This window comes from Coregonus clupeaformis, unplaced genomic scaffold (genome assembly GCF_020615455.1).
Source record: "Coregonus clupeaformis isolate EN_2021a unplaced genomic scaffold, ASM2061545v1 scaf3266, whole genome shotgun sequence".
NCBI lineage: Eukaryota > Metazoa > Chordata > Actinopteri > Salmoniformes > Salmonidae > Coregonus > Coregonus clupeaformis.
This window is the reverse complement of record NW_025536720.1, coordinates 1-20,627: the sequence shown is the minus strand read 5'-3', so window position 1 is coordinate 20,627 and position 20,627 is coordinate 1. Positions and strand designations below refer to the sequence as shown.

At 43.2% G+C, this 20,627-nt stretch overlaps 1 pseudogene; it reads right to left on the bottom strand.

The window, feature by feature from the left end:
- Positions 1-18,741: 18,741 nt before the first annotated feature.
- LOC123489765 lies at positions 18,742-20,062 on the bottom strand (annotated as a pseudogene).
- Positions 20,063-20,627: the final 565 nt, after the last annotated feature.

The window sequence follows — 20,627 nt, the reverse complement described above, 5'->3', positions numbered from 1 at the left end:
TGCACATAATCTCTTGCACATCTATCTTTCCAGTGTTAATACTAAATGTAATTATTTTGCACTATGGCCTATTTATTGCCTTACCCCTGTCGTATCGGGTGAATGGTGGCAATTATTGCTGATAAACAAAGGAGTCCGCTCATACTGAACTTTGATCATAAGGTTTATTCAGATCACAAGCTTCAGCATAAGTGACAGATGTCATGACATCCGGAGAGCGACGCCTCAGATTGAAATGGCCGCTCTGCCTTTCTTCTTCGTTTAGCCCCCACTTATAAACAATGCAAAAAGATGCTCCCTCTTCTGGCCAATCACCAGTCTCCCTGTCTACAACACACTTCCTGTCTGTTGTATGTGGCGCTACACTAAAACATTCCCTCTTGATACTAAAATCAACATTCTTTCAGTTCCACTTAAAAACATTTAACAAAGGCATAATCCCAATACACGACATTTCCCCCTTCGAGACTAAACAGTCTCGAAAACAAACAAAATAGGATTATGACAAGTAACAATTTATCTTATTGAGTATCTTTAACATTAAACCAAAAACATTCTTCTCTAGAGTGTAAATACCTTTCTATGAAATATGAATAACTGTTTATGAAGTGTGAATACATTACTATGAAATATGAACAAATCTTTATGGAGTGTAAGAGTGAAAAACTGTCCGGCAACCTTCGCTCCAAATCCATCCATCAATCAAGACAGTAAAATTCTCTCACGGTCCCTCTGCCCCAGGCAACCACCTCGGTACTCCAGATAAACTCATAAACAATGTAAATGCATTTGAAACTATGATGCAATTAAATACACATGTAAGCCCCTGCAAACAAAATCCTATCCTAAAAATATCCACTCTAAGGCTGGTCAACCCATTGACCCTACAGTGGACCTCTCCCTGCCTAGACTGTCCCTAAGCATTCACGAAATAAACAAAAACATCTAAGATCCTCACATGTATTCAATAACATCAAACATCATTCTACAAAAACTAATACCTAAGAATATGACACAATTATGTATTACACATCAAATATGTCTATATTTCATTGCAGACACTGGAATGTAGTCCACTACACTTCATCTCCCCGTAGTCTCGACTTCCAATGGATTGCTGATGATGGAATCGGCCACACCCTCCTTGTTTCATCTCCTCCAGTCATATTGTCCTTTCATATTGTCCCTTCATATTGTCCTTGTTTGAGTATTTTCAATCTCCACATGTTCCCCAAATGCTTCTGGAAGAAAAGGAAAGACCAAACAGTATCTTTTGCAAAACAACACTTTCAAATTGAACATCAATATCAACTAAGAATATACAGTGGGGAAAAAAAGTATTTAGTCAGCCACCAATTGTGCAAGTTCTCCCACTTAAAAAGATGAGAGAGGCCTGTAATTTTCATCATAGGTACACGTCAACTATGACAGACAAATTGAGAAAATAAATTCCAGAAAATCACATTGTAGGATTTTTAATGAATTTATTTGCATATTATGGTGGAAAATAAGTATTTGGTCAATAACAAAAGTTTCTCAATACTTTGTTATATACCCTTTGTTGGCAATGACACAGGTCAAACATTTTTTGTAAGTCTTCACAAGGTTTTCACACACTGTTGCTGGTATTTTGGCCCATTCCTCCATGCAGATCTCCTCTAGAGCAGTGATGTTTTGGGGGCTGTCGCTGGGCAACACGGACTTTCAACTCCCTCCAAAGATTTTCTATGGGGTTGAGATCTGGAGACTGGCTAGGCCACTCCAGGACCTTGAAATGCTTCTTACGAAGCCACTCCTTCGTTGCCCGGGCGGTGTGTTTGGGATCATTGTCATGCTGAAAGACCCAGCCACGTTTCATCTTCAATGCCCTTGCTGATGGAAGGAGGTTTTCACTCAAAATCTCACGATACATGGCCCCATTAATTCTTTCCTTTACACGGATCAGTCGCCCTGGTCCCTTTGCAGAAAAACAGCCCCAAAGCATGATGTTTCCACCCCCATGCTTCACAGTAGGTATGGTGTTCTTTGGATGCAACTCAGCATTCTTTGTCCTCCAAACACGACGAGTTGAGTTTTTACCAAAAAGTTATATTTTGGTTTCATCTGACCATATGACATTCTCCCAATCCTCTTCTGGATCATCCAAATGCACTCTAGCAAACTTCAGATGGGCCTGGACATGTACTGGCTTAAGCAGGGGGACATGTCTCGCACTGCAGGATTTGAGTCCCTGACGGCGAAGTGTGTTACTGATGGTAGGCTTTGTTACTTTGGTCCCAGCTCCCTGCAGGTCATTCACTAGGTCCCCCCGTGTGGTTCTGGGATTTTTGCTCACCGTTCTTGTGATCATTTTGACCCCACGGGGTGAGATCTTGCGTGGAGCCCCAGGTCGAGGGAGATTATCAGTGGTCTTGTATGTCTTCCATTTCCTAATAATTGCTCCCACAGTTGATTTCTTCAAACCAAGCTGCTTACCTATTGCAGATTCAGTCTTCCCAGCCTGGTGCAGGTGTACAATTTTGTTTCTGGTGTCCTTTGACAGCTCTTTGGTCTTGGCCATAGTGGAGTTTGGAGTGTGACTGTTTGAGGTTGTGGACAGGTGTCTTTTATACTGATAACAAGTTCAAACAGGTGCCATTAATACAGGTAACGAGTGGAGGACAGAGGAGCCTCTTAAAGAAGAAGTTACAGGTCTGTGAGAGCCAGAAATCTTGCTTGTTTGTAGGTGACCAAATACTTATTTTCATCCATAATTTGCAAATAAATTCATAAAAAATCCTACAATGTGATTTTCTGGATTTTTTTTTCTCAATTTGTCTGTCATAGTTGACGTGGTACCTATGATGAAAATTACAGGCCTCTCTCATCTTTTTAAGTGGGAGAACTTGCACAATTGGTGGCTGACTAAATAATGTTTTTCCCCACTGTAGAAATGATATCTAAATGATGTATGAATCACATTAACCCACTTCCCCCTTTGATTCATAAAATCATACAAAAAATCACCCTAATATTGAAAAAAAATTTGAAAAATGATCAACACATCAAAAATTATATTTATCCATTCAGTTCCCCTTGTCCATCTTCATCCAGATCAGGAACAGTCAACAACGGCATCTGAGTGTTGTCTCCAGGCATCCCTCTCCAACCTATCTCAATATCATAGCTTTCTCAAAGGTCAGTAACAAATTACAAACATCACACACAGTGCTATCAAAGCTGCCATTAAATCTGAACCATCACTGCCCCTACTGGCCTACCTGATCTTGCAATCAAGTCTTCGCTGACTTCCAGCTCCTTCAGATATACCAAATGCATCCCTTATATTCTTCAATGCATATATAACCCTAGTGATAATATCTGAACTATCTGGACTCAAAGTATAACTAACATTATCAATAGGATCTTCCCAAATGTTACACCATACCATGGAAAAAGTCCCCCTTCTCCCTTAGACTCATCCTTCAATGATAGACTTGAAGACTATGACATGCCTCCATGTCTTTTCATCCTATTTCCAACCCTAGATTTATCTGTGTCCGGTGCTACCCCTCTTTAATGGTAGAAACCTCATATGGAAGCTTCAACGTTGACATGTAACAACCTCCTATCCATCCATAGGGTAAGAATATATATGCTTTATCACCACAAACCCTCAAAATATCTCTAAAATTTCCCATAGTTACATTACCAGGCAAAAGCTAATCTTTTAACCATCAAAGTCCTGCTCTTCTTACTAACTGGTACATAAAAAGTAACCTATTTCTCATTACTACCCTTAAGGTCATGCCTACCCAAAGTTATCATATAATCATCACAATCTGATATTCCCATAAACATACCCCTTACATCATATGTTTTATGGTGGAAAATAAGTATTTGGTCAATAACAAAAGTTTCTCAATACTTTGTTATATACCCTTTGTTGGCAATGACACAGGTCAAACGTTTTCTGTAAGTCTTCACAAGGTTTTCACACACTGTTGCTGGTATTTTGGCCCATTCCTCCATGCAGATCTCCTCTAGAGCAGTGATGTTTTGGGGCTGTCGCTGGGCAACACGGACTTTCAACTCCCTCCAAAGATTTTCTATGGGGTTGAGATCTGGAGACTGGCTAGGCCACTCCAGGACCTTGAAATGCTTCTTACGAAGCCACCCCTTCGTTGCCCGGGCGGTGTGTTTGGGATCATTGTCATGCTGAAAGACCCAGCCACGTTTCATCTTCAATGCCCTTGCTGATGGAAGGAGGTTTTCACTCAAAATCTCACGATACATGGCCCCATTAATTATTTCCCTTTACACGGATCAGTCGTCCTGGTCCCTTTGCAGAAAAACAGCCCCAAAGCATGATGTTTCCACCCCCATGCTTCACAGTAGGTATGGTGTTCTTTGGATGCAACTCAGCATTCTTTGTCCTCCAAACACGACGAGTTGAGTTTTTACCAAAAAGTTATATTTTGGTTTCATCTGACCATATGACATTCTCCCCAATCCTCTTCTGGATCATCCAAATGCACTCTAGCAAACTTCAGATGGGCCTGGACATGTACTGGCTTAAGCAGGGGGGACATGTCTCGCACTGCAGGATTTGAGTCCCTGACGGCGAAGTGTGTTACTGATGGTAGGCTTTGTTACTTTGGTCCCAGCTCCCTGCAGGTCATTCACTAGGTCCCCCGTGTGGTTCTGGGATTTTTGCTCACCGTTCTTGTGATCATTTTGACCCCACGGGGTGAGATCTTGCGTGGAGCCCCAGGTCGAGGGAGATTATCAGTGGTCTTGTATGTCTTCCATTTCCTAATAATTGCTCCCACAGTTGATTTCTTCAAACCAAGCTGCTTACCTATTGCAGATTCAGTCTTCCCAGCCTGGTGCAGGTGTACAATTTTGTTTCTGGTGTCCTTTGACAGCTCTTTGGTCTTGGCCATAGTGGAGTTTGGAGTGTGACTGTTTGAGGTTGTGGACAGGTGTCTTTTATACTGATAACAAGTTCAAACAGGTGCCATTAATACAGGTAACGAGTGGAGGACAGAGGAGCCTCTTAAAGAAGAAGTTACAGGTCTGTGAGAGCCAGAAATCTTGCTTGTTTGTAGGTGACCAAATACTTATTTTCCACCATAATTTGCAATAAATTCATAAAAAAATCCTACAATGTGATTTTCTGGATTTTTTTCTCTCAATTTGTCTGTCATAGTTGACGTGTACCTATGATGAAAATTACAGGCCTCTCTCATCTTTTTAAGTGGGAGAACTTGCACAATTGGTGGCTGACTAAATAATTTTTTTCCCCACTGTAGAAATGATATCTAAATGATGTATGAATCACATTAACCCACTTCCCCCCTTTGATTCATAAAATCATACAAAAATCACCCTAATATTGAAAAAAAAAATTTGAAAAATGATCAACACATCAAAAATGATATTTATCCATTCAGTTCCCCTTGTCCATCTTCATCCAGATCAGGAACAGTCAACAACGGCATCTGAGTGTTGTCTCCAGGCATCCCTCTCCAACCTATCTCAATATCATAGCTTTCCAAAGGTCAGTAACAAATTACAAACATCACACACAGTGCTATCAAAGCTGCCATTAAATCTGAACCATCACTGCCCCTACTGGCCTACCTGATCTTGCAATCAAGTCTTCACTGACTTCCAGCTCCTTCAGATATACCAAATGCATCCCTTATATTCTTCAATGCATATATAACCCTAGTGATAATATCTGAACTATCTGGACTCAAAGTATAACTAACATTATCAATAGGATCTTCCCAAATGTTACACCATACCATGGAAAAAGTCCCCCTTCTCCCTTAGACTCATCCTTCAATGATAGACTTGAAGACTATGACATGCCTCCATGTCTTTTCATCCTATTTCCAACCCTAGATTTATCTGTGTCCGGTGCTACCCCTCTTTTAATGGTAGAAACCTCATATGGAAGCTTCAACGTTGACATGTAACAACCTCCTATCCATCCATAGGGTAAGAATATATATGCTTTATCACCACAAACCCTCAAAATATCTCTAAAATTTCCCATAGTTACATTACCAGGCAAAAGCTAATCTTTTAACCATCAAAGTCCTGCTCTTCTTACTAACTGGTACATAAAAAGTAACCTATTTCTCATTACTACCCTTAAGGTCATGCCTACCCAAAGTTATCATATAATCATCACAATCTGATATTCCCATAAACATACCCCTTACATCATATGTTTTATTAGAACAAAAACAACTTTTAACCCTCAAATGGTTTCATCTCAAATGCTTCAGGGTTTGCTGTTACCTGATTTTTTCTTCCCATCTAACAAATGCACACAAGTTAATTCACTTAACCCAATAACACCTAAACCTAGGCTTAAACAAATGTTTTGACAACGACATTATTGTTATGTGGGCAGCTTGTCTCTCCCTTTTCTGTTTCCCCTTCCTCCTTGTTTTGTCCCCTCTGTGTCTGTTGTATCTGTATGTGTGTTTGTCCCCTTTATGTGGGTGTGTCTGGAGTGGATCAGGGGCGTGCTCAGGATCTGCCTCTCCTGTGCAGCTGCGGGTTGTTTCCAGTGATTCCTGCCTACGCAGCTGCATCCTATTCTCTAATCAACCTGCACTACTAATTCCGGGGCATGGCTCTCCACCGGCGCCAGATCGTTGTTCTTACCAGAGCGCTTCGGACATACCTCCCAACCTGCCTGCCTTCCTGCCTGTCGGCCTGCCTGCCTGCCTGCCTGCCTGCCTGCCTCAGCCTCTCCTTCCTCCGGAGCCGACTAGCCCACTCTGTTCCTTTACTTCAGTTGTTTTTTGGACTAAGACAATTTTAACTTTTATTAAATATTTTTGTTTCTTCCACTCCCTTTGTCGTGTTTGTTTCTCTGAGTGCTGGGTTGAACCATAGCCTAACAGAACGATCTGGCCATGGACCCAACAGAGAGACAGCACGGGGCAAACGAAGACAGCTTCCAACAAGCTATCCAGGCTCAAGAAACGTTGCTAGGACAGCATGACCAACTGATTCGGACTCTTTTGGAAAATAATCATCAACTGCTGAACCAGGTGACTCAGTTAACTACACAAGTCTCTAAATTGTCTGTTATCAGTTCTCCATCTCTCTCTGACCCCCAGTTTGATGCACCCCAAGTTGGTTCCTCGGACATGATGCAGGCTTCGTTCCATCGGGAACCCCTGTCACGTCGCCTGAACCGCTCAATGGAGAATTGGACAAGTGCCGGGATTTTTGCTTCAGTGTGACTTGATTTTTCGGCAGAGACCACTGTCATTTTCTACTGATTCCTCTAAGGTACATTATGTTCTGGGGCTGTTAAGAGGGAGAGCTCTGGTTTGGGCTGAGGCTGTGTGCTCAAATCAAACTTTGACTGGATTGACTTTCGCTGATTTTTCTGCTAAATTGAAGACTGTTTTTGACCATCCTGACCATGTGGGTAATTCCTCCAAGATACTTTTTAATTTGAGGCAGGGTTCTAACAGTGTGGCTGAGTACTCTATTGAGTTCTGGACTTTGGCAGCGGACTCCAAGTGGAACAATGTGGCACTTCAAGGAGCATTTCTAAACGGTTTGAATGAAGCCATTAAGGATGAACTGGCTGCTCGTGACGAGCCACATGATTTACATTCTCTCGCTTTCCCTGTCCATTAAGCTAGACAACCGGTTGCGGGAGAGGCGTCGGGAGAGAGGCGGTCGGCCGCATCTAGGAGGACGAGTTCCCAGCCTTCAACCACTCGAGTCTCGCCTCCCCGAGCCGGCAGCTTCTTATTCCTGATTCCATCCCGAGCACAGAGGAACCTATGCAAGTGGGTCGAGCTCGACTACCTCCAGCAGAACGGCAACGGCGCTCCAGGCGGGTGAGTGCCTGTACTGTGGAGACGCCACACACATTCTGGCTACATGCCCTAAGCGGCCAAAAGACAAGGCTCGCTCGTAACGGTGGGTCTACTTGCGAGCCCAGAGTTAGATCCTGAACCCATCATTCCCCGATTACAAGTACCTGTAACCTTACGTTTCCAGAGTCATTCCCTGCCACTCTCAGCTCTCATGACTCAGGTGCAGAAGACAACTTTATTAGCCACCAGTTCGTTACACAAGCTCGTATCCCCATGGAGCCACTACCTACCCCCATTCGGGTCACAGCCCTTGATGGGCGCCCCTCGCGGAGATAACTCATCAAACCACCCCCGCTTCCCTAGTGATTTCTGGCAATCATTGTGAAAGCATTCAGCTAAGAGTTATGTCTGGCTCAGCTACCTCCCTAATCCTTGGCTTCCCCTGGTTGGCTCTTCACAACCCACAAATTGATTGGACACGCCACACCATTCTCAGTTGGAGCACTAACTGCCATTCAGAGTGCCTTAGGTCAGCGGTTCCCCCACTAAGTGTAACCCAACTCATCCCTCAGCTCCTCTTGATCTGTCATCTGTCCCCAAAGAATACCATGACTTAGCGGAGGTTTTCAGTAAGGACAAGGCTCTGTCTCTACCACCACATAGGCCTTATGATTGCCCTATTGAACTGCTTTCCTGGTGCTCCCTTGCCCTCTAGTCGCTTATACAATCTGTCCCGACCGGAAAGAGAGGCAATGGAGCAGTACATTGGTGATTCTCTGGTCTCGGGCATAATCCGTCCCTCGTCGCCTCCCTTTGGGTGCAGGTTTCTTTTTTCGTGGAAAAGAAGGACAAGTCGTTACGCCCTGTATCGATTTCAGGGGTTTAAACAACATAACTGTTAAAAACAAGTATCCCCTTCCACTCATCAACTCTGCTTTTGAACCTCTGCATGGCGCCACAGTTTTCTCCAAGCTCGACCTCAGGAACGCTTTATCACCTTGTCCGGATCCGTAAGGGAGATGAGTGGAAAACCGCTTCAACACTCCACTGGGACATTTTGAGTATTTGGTCATGCCCTTTGGGCTCTCAAACGCCCCTGCTGTTTTCCAAGCCATGGTGAACGATGTTCTTAGGGATTTTTTGAACCGCTTTTGTCTTTGTATACCTGGATGATATTCTTGTTTTTTCCAAGTCACCCGAGGAGCATGAGTCACACGTCCGCCAAGTCCTTCAACGGCTCTTGGAAAACAAGCTGTATGTCAAAGCAGAGAAGTGTGAGTTCCACAAACAGTCTACATCGCTCCTTGGTTTCATCATTGAGAGCGGGCAGGTGAAGGCGGACCCCGAGAAGATCCGGGCAGTGACGGAATGGCCCATACCCACCACCCGTAAGCAACTTCAACGATTTTTGGGCTTTGCTAACTTCTACCGTAGGTTCATTAAGGGTTTTAGTAAAGTGGTGGCACCCCTTACTAGACTCACATCCCCAAAAGTCCCTTTTTCTGTGGTCCCCTGAGGCGGAGCAGGCGGTAGGGGTTTTGAAGGAACTGTTTTCCACCTCCCCTGTGTTGATACACCCCAATACCTCTCTGCAGTTTGTTGTGGAGGTGGACGCTGCCGACTCAGGTGTGGGAGCCGCCCTCTCCCAGCGCTCCCCCACTGACCAAAAGCTTCACCCCTGTGCTTTTTTCTCCAAAAAATTGTCACCCACAGAACGGAATTACGACGTTGGAAACCGAGAACTGCTGGCGGTCAAGCTAGCACTGGAAGAATGGCGGCACTGGCTGGATGGAGCTGAACTGCCGCTTTGTGGTCTGGACAGACCACAAGAACTTGGCTTACATCCAAGCCACTAAGAGACTCAACTCACGCCAAGCCAGATGGGCCCTGTTTTTTAGTAGGTTTAACTTTATTCTTACATACAGACCGGGGTCAAGAAATGTTAAACCAGATGCTTTGTCCCGCCAGTTTGCTGACCCTTCGGAGACCAGCGAGCCTGAGGCAGTCCTGCCTTCCCCATGCGCCGTGGCGGCTGTTCAGTGGGAGATCGAGTCTCTTGTGAAGACTGCACTTGCCACGGACCCGGGACCGGGTGATGGACCTCCCAACCTACTCTTTGTTCCCGAGACGGTCCGGTCTCAGGTGTTGCAGTGGATTCACACCTCCCGCTTTGCTGGTCACCCTGGGATGAGACGACGTTGACGCTACTTAGAGACATTTTTGGTGGCCTTCAATGGAAACTGACGTTCGGGCTTTTGTGGCAGCCTGTTCAACCTGTGCTCGGGGCAAAGCCTCCCATCAGTCCCCTTCGGGGCTGCTGCTACCCCTCCCAGTTCCCAGCCGTCCCTGGTCCCACATAGCCATGGATTTTGTCACCGGCCTACCCAAGTCTGAAGGTAATGATACTATACTTACCATTGTGGACAGATTCTCTAAATCTGTTCACTATATAGCATTACCAAAATTACCGTCTGCCAGTGAGACAGCGGACCTCCTAGTCCAACATGTATTCCGTCCCCATGGAATACCTGTGGACATCGTATCTGATAGAGGCCCACAGTTTACTTCCCCGTGTTTGGAAGGTTTTCTGTTCTGCTTTGGGTGCTTCCGTTAGTCTGTCCTCAGGGTTTCATCCCCAGACCAACGGTCAAACAGAAAGAGCCAATCAAGACCTCGAAGCAACCCTTCGTTGTGTGGCTGCTCAACATCCATCATCCTGGGCCAAACATCTGCCTTGGATAGAGTACGCCCACAACTCCCTCACCACCTCTGCCACTGGTCTTTCACCCTTCGAGGTTACCATGGGTTATCAACCCCCTCTGTTTCCTGCTCAGGAGAAGGAATTGGCTGTTCCTTCGGTTCAGGAGAACCTCCGCCGCTGCCAGAGAGTGTGGCGCGACGCTCGGGAAGCGCTGCTCGACCACCGACAGGAACAAGATGACAGCGGATAGGAGCAGGACTCCCGCACCTGTGTTTCATCCTGGTCAAGAGGTTTGGCTGTCGCCTAAGAACGCACTCTTCGTACCAAATCACGCAAGCTGTCTCCTCGGTACCTGGGTCCGCTTTGTGGTGGAGTCCATCATTAACCCCGCTGCGTTCGTTTGAAGTTGCCTTCAGCCATGAAGATACACCCTACTTTCCACGTCTCCCAACTGAAACCTGTGTCCTCCAGCCTTTTGTGTCCGCCGGCTGTTCCACCTCCACCTGTTCGCCCCATTGACGACCATCCGGCCTACACCGTCAGTAGGCTACTGGACTCTCGGAGGCGGGGTAGGGGTCTCCAATACCTAGTCGATTGGGAAGGTTATGGACCAGAGGAGAGGTCTTGGGTCCCTAAGCCGCTTTTGTGTTGGATCCTCAGTTGATCACGGACTTCCATCACGACAACCCTGACAGGCCTGGTGGGTCGCCAGGTGGCGACCATTGAGGGGGGGTACTGTTATGTGGGCAGCTTGTCTCTCCCTTTTCTGTTTCCCTTCCTCCTTGTTTTGTCCCCTCTGTGTCTGTTGTATCTGTATGTGTGTTTGTCCCCTTTATGTGGGTGTGTCTGGAGTGGATCAGGGGGCGTGCTCAGGATCTGCCTCTCCCTGTGCAGCTGCGGGTTGTTTCCAGTGATTCCTGCCTCATGCAGCTGCATCCTATTCTCTAATCAACCTGCACTACTAATTCCGGGGCATGGCTCTCCACCGGCGCCAGATCGTTGTTCTTACCAGAGCGCTTTCGACATACCTCCCAACCTGCCTGCCTTCCTGCCTGTCGGCCTGCCTGCCTGCCTGCCTGCCTGCCTCAGCCTCTCCTTCCTCCGGAGCCGACTAGCCCACTCTGTTCCTTTACTTCAGTTGTTTTTGGACTAAGACAATTTTAACTTTTATTAAATATTTTTGTTTCTTCCACTCCCTTTGTCGTGTTTGTTTCTCTGAGTGCTAGGTTGAACCATAGCCTAACAATTATTTTATCGGTTACTGATTGTTGCTGATACCACAGTCATGACAAAGCATAAAATTGACACATACTTGATAGAGGTCGAGCGACCGCCTCTAATATGTTTGGTGCTGGAATTCTCACCAGACATGGACCCTCAAGATTCCTCACTGATCTTACAGAATGAGCTGTTGGAACCAAAGATTCCTACCTGCTATCTTTAATTTTCACAACAGAAGAATCAAACTACATGCATTTAATTTCTCTCTTCCCTAACGAGCGGTACTGATCAGATACCTCTCCTTGTCTGTCATCAAAATCAAAGACCTCATCCTGTACCTCCATGATGAATCTATATTCTCTCCACTACTATCTGTTCTCCTATTTTAACCCTATTCGTACTATCATTGACAGCACTCTCCATCCGTAACATAAACCCCTGAGTCCTTCTTGCTACCCCTTTTAATTTCAGAAAAGTTGTTGTCGGTGTCATACTTCCCACATTTGTTATTGCCATCGTATCATTAATCCCTTCCAAAGTTACCATTAAAGTAGTTGATTTAGTTGATGTATCAACACTCTTAACTATTTCTAGTGCGAAAGTTGCCGATATCCTATGTGTATTATCTACTGTTGGAGTGTCTACTGTAATAATATACTTCCTGAACTCCTTTGGTGACTGTGGAAACTTCAACAGATTTCAAATCTTCCATTATAAGCGTCACTTTACGAATTACATAGCCCTTTAACCAATAATTCTTAACCGGAACAAATTCTAATGCTTGCACTAGATAAGTACACATATATTCTCCCTGACCTTTCTCTGTAACATTACGCAACATAAGTGAACAGTCACTCATAACCCTCTTCCAAACTATACCTCCTTTGATTAGGTGCAACAGCTTCTACTCTTGGTCCTGATAACAATACTTCTTCTCCATAATTATCTCTCCATGTGGGAGGAACGTCCCCCATCCTAACCCTAATAAGTATTTTTCCTCTAAAATTGGTGCTGGAGCCATTGGCTTCCTTATAATCAAATGCGATATATTTATGGCTTTAATAACTATCAATGTTGAAAGAGTTAAATTGCTTCTCACTGTTGTTTTAATAGACTGACGTGTTAATGTCCTTATTGTTACTTCATCCATTTTCCCCAAAGCTTTGAAGTCTTTGCTTGTACTTCCATCTATCACCACTAGTGTCACTTTTTCCACTCTCAGTCCTACCTCTAATCCCTGACTTTCAAACTTTTGATTATAAAAAATACACCTATAATTACCTTGATCTTCCTACTCTAAAATGTCCTTCACCACTGCTCTCTCTCTCTTACTACTAACTTTGAAACTTAGCTTACTGTCTTAGAGTTCCTTCAACCTAGTTCTCCTAACTTTTTTGTCTAATCTTTTCTCCTAACCTTTAAAAACCTTTTTCCACTGATTTATTCACAAAATCCCTTTACCACCAATTTTTTGAATATGTGATTGGGAAAGTCCCCACCTGCTTCTGACTTCTTTACACACAGACTTGGCAAACGACTAAACACCTTTTAGCCTAGCCTGAAATCTCTTAGTGTAAGAATGTAACCCAGAATAACAGTCACCCCTTTTAACTTTATTTTCCAGACAGATTGTCTAATAGGCAGTCTAATAGATTATCATCCTTCCTATGATATTATCTTTTTAAGCAAATATGATTCCCAAAAACCCTACTTTTTAACATCCTCTACCAGACAGCCATTTAGTGTACATCTTATTGTACAATTCAATTTAAACAATGCATCTCTTCCCAACAATGCAATAGGTATATTTTTAGTATGTCTATTTTGATTTCTCTTTGAGTTCTATAGCAGAGCTCAATTGGTTCCTTAAGAGTAATTAACTGTTTTACTACCTCAAATCCCTATCCTAATTAGTTCATTTTACATAGTGAGATGTTTAACCTCTTTAGGCTGAACACAGATAAAAGCTTTTCCACTATTCACCATCACTTCTCATAGTCCTCTGGTTTTACTTCAATTGTTAGATATTTTCTCTTCTTCTCTAATCGATGCTATCAGCTGACACCCCTCTTCGTATCTTCTAGGCTCTAGAATCCTTAGGGTTCACCTGGAGAACAGGTGATCTTGACTGGCCCCTGTATCTTCCTTAAAAATGTTCTCTGTTGTTTCCTCCTGACTTGTTGCACTCACAGGTAAAGTAACCAATCTGTCCACAATTATAACAGTCTTCTGAAAGTTGCTGGAAGTGTAGCTGAAATCTTCCTCCTCCTTCTATTTCTTCTCGACCTCTTCCTCTCCAATTCTGTGTCTGTCCAGAAACTGGCTGTGGATATGGAACACCTGGTACCCCCTTTGGCTGGTACAATTGCATTTGATATTGTTCAGTTGAAGCTGTAACAGTGATTGTTGATTTGGTTCACTCTGATTCTTCATAACCAAAGCTTCTCTTCTCCTTCTTCTTCTCCAATTCTTGGGATCCTTTTCTCAGCAGTTTCTCCTCTTCTAAACTATTCGCTTTATCCAGGCATGATAAGCATCGGTCTATATCTCCTTCTATTTCTTCTGTGCCAGTCCTTGTAGGATAAACTCCTTTTGAATACACAGCACCTTCAGTCTCCTCTTTATCGCTGTCTTCATCTGAACTCGAACCTCATTCTTCTCTTAGTTTCCAGACATCTCGGTTTTTCTTACTTCTGGAGTTTTGGATTTATCTTTCTGGTCGCTTTCTGCTTGTCCTCTATCTATTATTCGTTCATCTTCATCTCTGATGCAATAATCACCCTGCTGGATGATCACTGGAAGCTGAGGATAAGCATCCCTAAGCTCTACTTCCTTCTCATAAGGTGGGTGTCTTTTTGCTGAATCCGTATGTGAGAAAGGTGTACTAACTTCTGCCATTAGTTTTTCTATCGCCTTTCCTTCTTTTTAGCATTTTCTCTATACCTCTGTTTATCTTATCGCTGGACTCTTTTTATCAGTTTTTGTTTGAGAATGAAGGGCAACTTTTGTTTCATTTGCCGGATAACCTAGCAATACTCTTAACTAAAGGATTACCATTTTGTATTATATCAACCGGTGTAATGACTTTTTATAGCCTTGATGTCGCTTTTTCTCCATTGTAACAACCCCTTTTATATTCCTTTATCGTGAATTATTTTATTTTTTTAGACTATATAGCCTATGGCTTCCCCCCTTCAATTATTAATATAAACCTAAACAACCCCAATTTATTTTTTTTTTTTTTTTTTTTATTTTTTTTTTAATAAATCAATTAAAAATCATGAATAATTAAAACAAATTTTTATTACTATATCCTATGTCACCAATTTATCAATTAGTGGTGGCTATCTTACCACAACCCATCAAATGCAAGTAGTCAACTTCAGACTACAATACCCATAAACAAAGCCTGTAACCTTACAACACTACAATTCCCATAAATTCCATTGTTTAATATGCACCCAAGTATCTTAATTCCAGAATAATGTCAGTACCTGATTTCCAACCGAACTGTAATCCAGCCCAGTGATGCACAGAGACTCCAAAATGCAAATTTTATTCAAATCAGTATTTGCCAAGCCTATGTGAAATTGTCATAACATCACATATCCTGTTAGGGGGAAGATTTTGTGAACTAGCCTGATATCTGATCCGATCCTCTGCCGCTGCCACGTGATGTCACGCCAGCACTTCCTCTCTCTCTCTCTCTCTCCTGTCGTATCGCCCTATTGCTCCTCTCATATGACAGAAGAACAGAGACACAGGAAAAGATTTTAGTAGTTAATGCAATACTGAGTTACTTCAACCATATTCAACATTCCCCCACTCATATTCGCTTTAAGACTTAATTTAATTCATTACGTATTTTATTTTAATCCGTCATTTAACTCAGGACTAAATAGATCGCTCAAAAACATTATTTTATTTTAATCCGTCATTTAATTTAATTCATTATACTCCGTCACCATATATCTAATGTATAAATTCACTACATCTCAACAAATAGTTTCATGTTCAAACACCAGCCGCTTTAAAACTATAAGATTCGTGTTAAAATTCTCTCCTCTTTGTTCCCACGTCTGTGTCTCCCTGTCTCCCCCTGCAGTGTAACAGATGTGTTGTTTAGTAAAATCCCACGCATGCGCGATACATTCAAAAATACTTTTTCACCGTGGAAGGGAGATTCTTAGATCTCTCCCCAACCCCAAATAGACGGTTAACAGTCCTGCTGTACCTCCGTTTCCCTCATAGTCAAACAACATTTAACAGCGCTCACAAAACATAGAACCGAAATTCCACATACAAACATAATTTAAGAGGCTTTATTACCATCGCAGTGGACCTCTACGGTCACATGTTAGCATGCAGCATATTAGCATTTAGCCTTAGCATTTAGCCTTAGCCTGTATGCACCATGTAGCATAAAAACAATGCACCTGACATTGCGTCTTTAATTACTTTTTTCCTTTGTCCTAACTTTAGGCTGCCGTGAGTTCTGGATGTTTTTATGTGAGCGGTCCCCCAAGCAGATATCCCGCCGGACAGAAGATGGGCAAGCAACCCCACTAAATCTACAACCAAACTCCAGTCATGACTGACTGACTGACCTGTTACCCATAACGCGCTACCAGGATTTTATGGCCCACCATGCGGTCGCCTCGCTTGTTCCGAGGGCTTTATCAAATCCTGCAATGTCCTAACTTGTATACATATCTTGGCCCCGATTGTTCTTGACTTACTATTCAAGCAACACATCTCTATAAACAATCCATAAGCTCTACCCACTTTTGCGCTGTTTTTAAATTTTTTATAATGATTAGCCAGACCCCCAGTTATCAGCAATAACGCCACACGAGGCACGGTCGTATGGTACATTTCTCCAGTGTACAATCACATAGCATCCAAACTAACAACCTGTGAGGAAAACTCACCCTTTTCTGGCACTTCAGACAGAGTTAGCTTGGCGGCTGAATGAAACAGAGGAGAGATGCAGACCAGCCCCACGTTGGGCGCCATTTGTCGTATCGGGTGAATGGTGGCAATTATTGCTGATGAACAAAGGAGTCCGCTCATACTGAACTTGGATCATAAGGTTTATTCATATCACAAGCTTCAGCATAAGTGACAGATGTCATGACATCCGGAGAGCGACGCCTCAGAATGGCCGCTCTGCCCTTCTTCTTCGTTTAACCCCTACTTATAAACAATGCAAAAAGATGGGTGGCTCCTCTTCTGGCCAATCACCAGTCTCCCCTGTCTACAACACACTTCCTGTCTGTTGTATGTGGCGTTACACTAAAACATTCCCTCTTGATACTAAAATTAACGTCCTCTCTGGTTCCACTTAAAACATTTAACAAAGGCATAATCCCAATACACGACACCCCCATAACTTACTACATTTGCACACACTGTATATATATTTTCTGTTGTATTTTTGACTTTATGTTTTGTTTTACCCCATATGTAACTCTGTGTTGTTGTTTTTATCGCACTGCTTTGCTTTATCTTGGCCAGGTCGCAGTTGTAAATGAGAACTTGTTCTCAACTGGCTTACCTGGTTAAATAAAGGTTAAATAAATAAAATAAAAAATAAACTGCTACGTTAATTATCCTAACCTGCTGCGTAAATTCTTCTAACCTGCTAGAAAAAGTCAATTCCGGTTATAGCTGTATCGAGTGACGTGTTTTTAGGGGAATCTCATATGCAAGAATGCATACAAGGTTCTCTGAAACGTGATTGTGACAGAGAGACGGTTTCAGTCCTGGACTGCACACACCAAAACCAAGGACAGCGGAACGTTTTGGGGTTGCTTTCTGTTTTCGGAAATAGTAGTGTAGACTGTGCAGTGTAACACCACCAACTATATTTGGCTTCCATAAACAGTTGGATATTGGACAGTTACTTTCCTAATGTAGTAACACCACCAACTACAACGACGCCAGGACAGCGGAGTCACTGACCACCTTCCTGAGACACTTGAAACCCTACCTCTTTAAGGAATACCTGGGATAGTATAATTTGTAAGTCGCTCTGGATAAGAGCGTCTGCTAAATTACGTAAATGTAAATGTAAACTATATTTGGCTTCCATAAACAGTTGGATATTGGACAGTTACATTCCTAATGTAGTGATAAAAATAAGCAATTTCACAACTCGAAGACAGAGTTCTTTTAAAGTAGATGTATTTATTTACCAATAAATAGAACTCCAGTATAAAAACATGCACTTCAAGCAGAAAAGCTAAATAAAACAAGTAAAATGAGGATAAACAAATACCATTTCTCTGACATGGGGGATTGGAAATGATGCAGACAATTACATTGATAGAAGCCACAATCTAGCTGCAATATTAAAGCTGATCTACCCCCTAAAATGTTGTAATAAAAACATTTAAAAAATACACTTCCCTTCTTGCAGTTATAAACCTTTTGTCAAATGATTAAAAATAAATTATAAACATTGTTCACAGTATATTGTATTGTAAACTGCACACATTGTGCAGGTCACAGTCTCTAACCTTCACCCCTCTATCCAGCTATCTATCCAGCTATCTATCCAGCTATCTATCCAGCTATATATCCAGCTATCTATCCATCCATCAATTCATAACTTCCTTTATCCTTCTTTCATCCTCATCCTCAATCCATTTAATATATTTTCATCCTCATCCTCAATCCATTTAATATATTCTTTCATCCTCATCCTCAATCCATTTAATATCTTTTCATCCTCAATCCTCAACCCTTTATTATTAGTATTATTATTTAACCCTTAGTTAACTGACAACACATATCCAAACTCAAGCAAACCTAAAGCATATGAATCCTTGTGATTGGTTCAACCTTGCTTTGCTATGGAACATCCCCGGTCGGTCCTGTTTTGTGCATTAGCTTCATTACTTCAGTGAGTCTCTCCTACTCTGAAATGATAGAAACCAGTCTTCTTTTCCCTCTGCTCTTCGTCTTCTTGGTTTACAGTACTTTGTGCTTCATCCTCCTCAGGAATTTCTGTAGCTTTAGCCTCAGGCCAGAGTGCCCTGATGGAGAACTAGAGGACAGGAGAGGAGGGAGAAAGAAACAGAGCAGGCAGAGAGAGAGAGAGAGAGAGAGAGAGAGAGAGAGAGAGAGAGAGAGAGAGAGAGAGAGAGAGAGAGAGAGAGAGAGAGAGAGAGAGAGAGAGAGAGAGAGAGAGAGGGGGGGGGGGAGAGAGAGAGAGAGAGGAGAGAGAGAGAGAGAGAGAGAGAGAGAGAGAGAGAGAGAGAGAGAGAGAGAATGACAATTTAGTCATTTAACAGACGCCTGAACCTAAGAAAGAAGCTGTACTAGCTGCATGTAACGATCATAAATACGATCATCGTGAGGAAACCGCCACCTAAAGTAATATCGCAGTACAACAATACAACTGACGAGAGAGAGATCAAGACAAATAGATATAGCCATACAGAAAGGGAGAGAAGCGAGATAGAGAGAAAGAGAGATACGAGAGAGAGAGAGAGCGAGAGAAAGCAGGGAGCGCAGCAAAAGAGAGAGAAAGAGAGAGTGATAGCAAAAGAGAGAGAAAGAGAGATACGAGAGAGAGAGAGCGAGAGAAAGCAGGGAGCGCAGCAAAAGAGAGAGAAAGAGAGAGTGATAGCAAAAGAGAGAGAAAGAGAGATACGAGAGAGAGAGAGCGAGAGAAAGCAGGGAGCGCAGCAAAAGAGAGAGAAAGAGAGATACGAGAGAGAGAGAGCGAGAGAAAGCAGGGAGCGCAGCAAAAGAGAGAGAAGAAAATACGTGGAAAAAAATCAGAGAGCAGAGGAAGGTTTGTAAACAGTCTGTCCGTCCATCCACCTTCGCTTGGGGTACTCACCATTCATACTGTGTAGTGGTCTGTGTCTGTCTGTTAGCTCCCATCCACTCTTTCTCCTCTTCCTCCTCCTCCTCCTCCTTCCTCCTCCTCTTCCTGTTGTCTGTCTAGTATCTGGTCCCAGATCTCAGTGTTAACCCACAGCGACCCCGACAGGGTGAGGATGGGCCCGGTGCAGGTGATCCAGCGGCACAGGGGGCAGCGTACTGTAAGCAGGCCGCTCTGGAGACTGGACATGGTCTGCAAGCACGGCCCACAGAATGTGTGCTTACAGTGGAGCATCCGAGGGATCTTCTCCATGCGAGAGTAGGGCTGGAGGCAGATGCAGCACTCCATGTCCTCGCTCGTCAGACCCATGGCTAGCTGGCTGGGGTGCGGATGGACGGACGGACGGATGGACGGATGGACGGCTGGAGCACAGAGGAACTCTGGACGGAGAGTCAGTATCTGGGCAGGGAAGACGGGGGTTTAAACGCTGGTCTGAGGTCAGTTTTTCCCCTTTGTGGTTTATTAAGGTCCTGGTTTGGATTTGATGAGGGTCAGCTGCTGATCCTGGATCTGTGCTTAGAGCCGCCGGTCAGGAAGCTGCAAAAGACATTATCATGTTAAATTAAAACACGTTCAAATTAGACTCGGTGACTTCATCACTGGCACTATGTTAACGTATCTAATATAAAAAATATATCTTAAATCAACAGGCTGTCAGGTTTTTTCTGAAAGATGTGAAGAAAAATATCCCACAGATTTCTAATATCCATAACTTTAAGATTTAGACAAACCTTTTCATTTTTATCATTATCAATAATAGGCAAGCTTTTACTTACAGGTTCTGGAAGATTCTCAGCACAGCGACTAACTATTCAACGACAAAACTTTGTGTGTGAGAGAGAAGCAATACTTGCAATACTGTCTGCCTGTGTGTGTGTGCTTTCGTTTAAGCCTTGGGGGGAGGAGACATAATTCAGTTATTTTCATCAAAGTGCAATCACGCACCTCCTCCACTCTCAGGTGA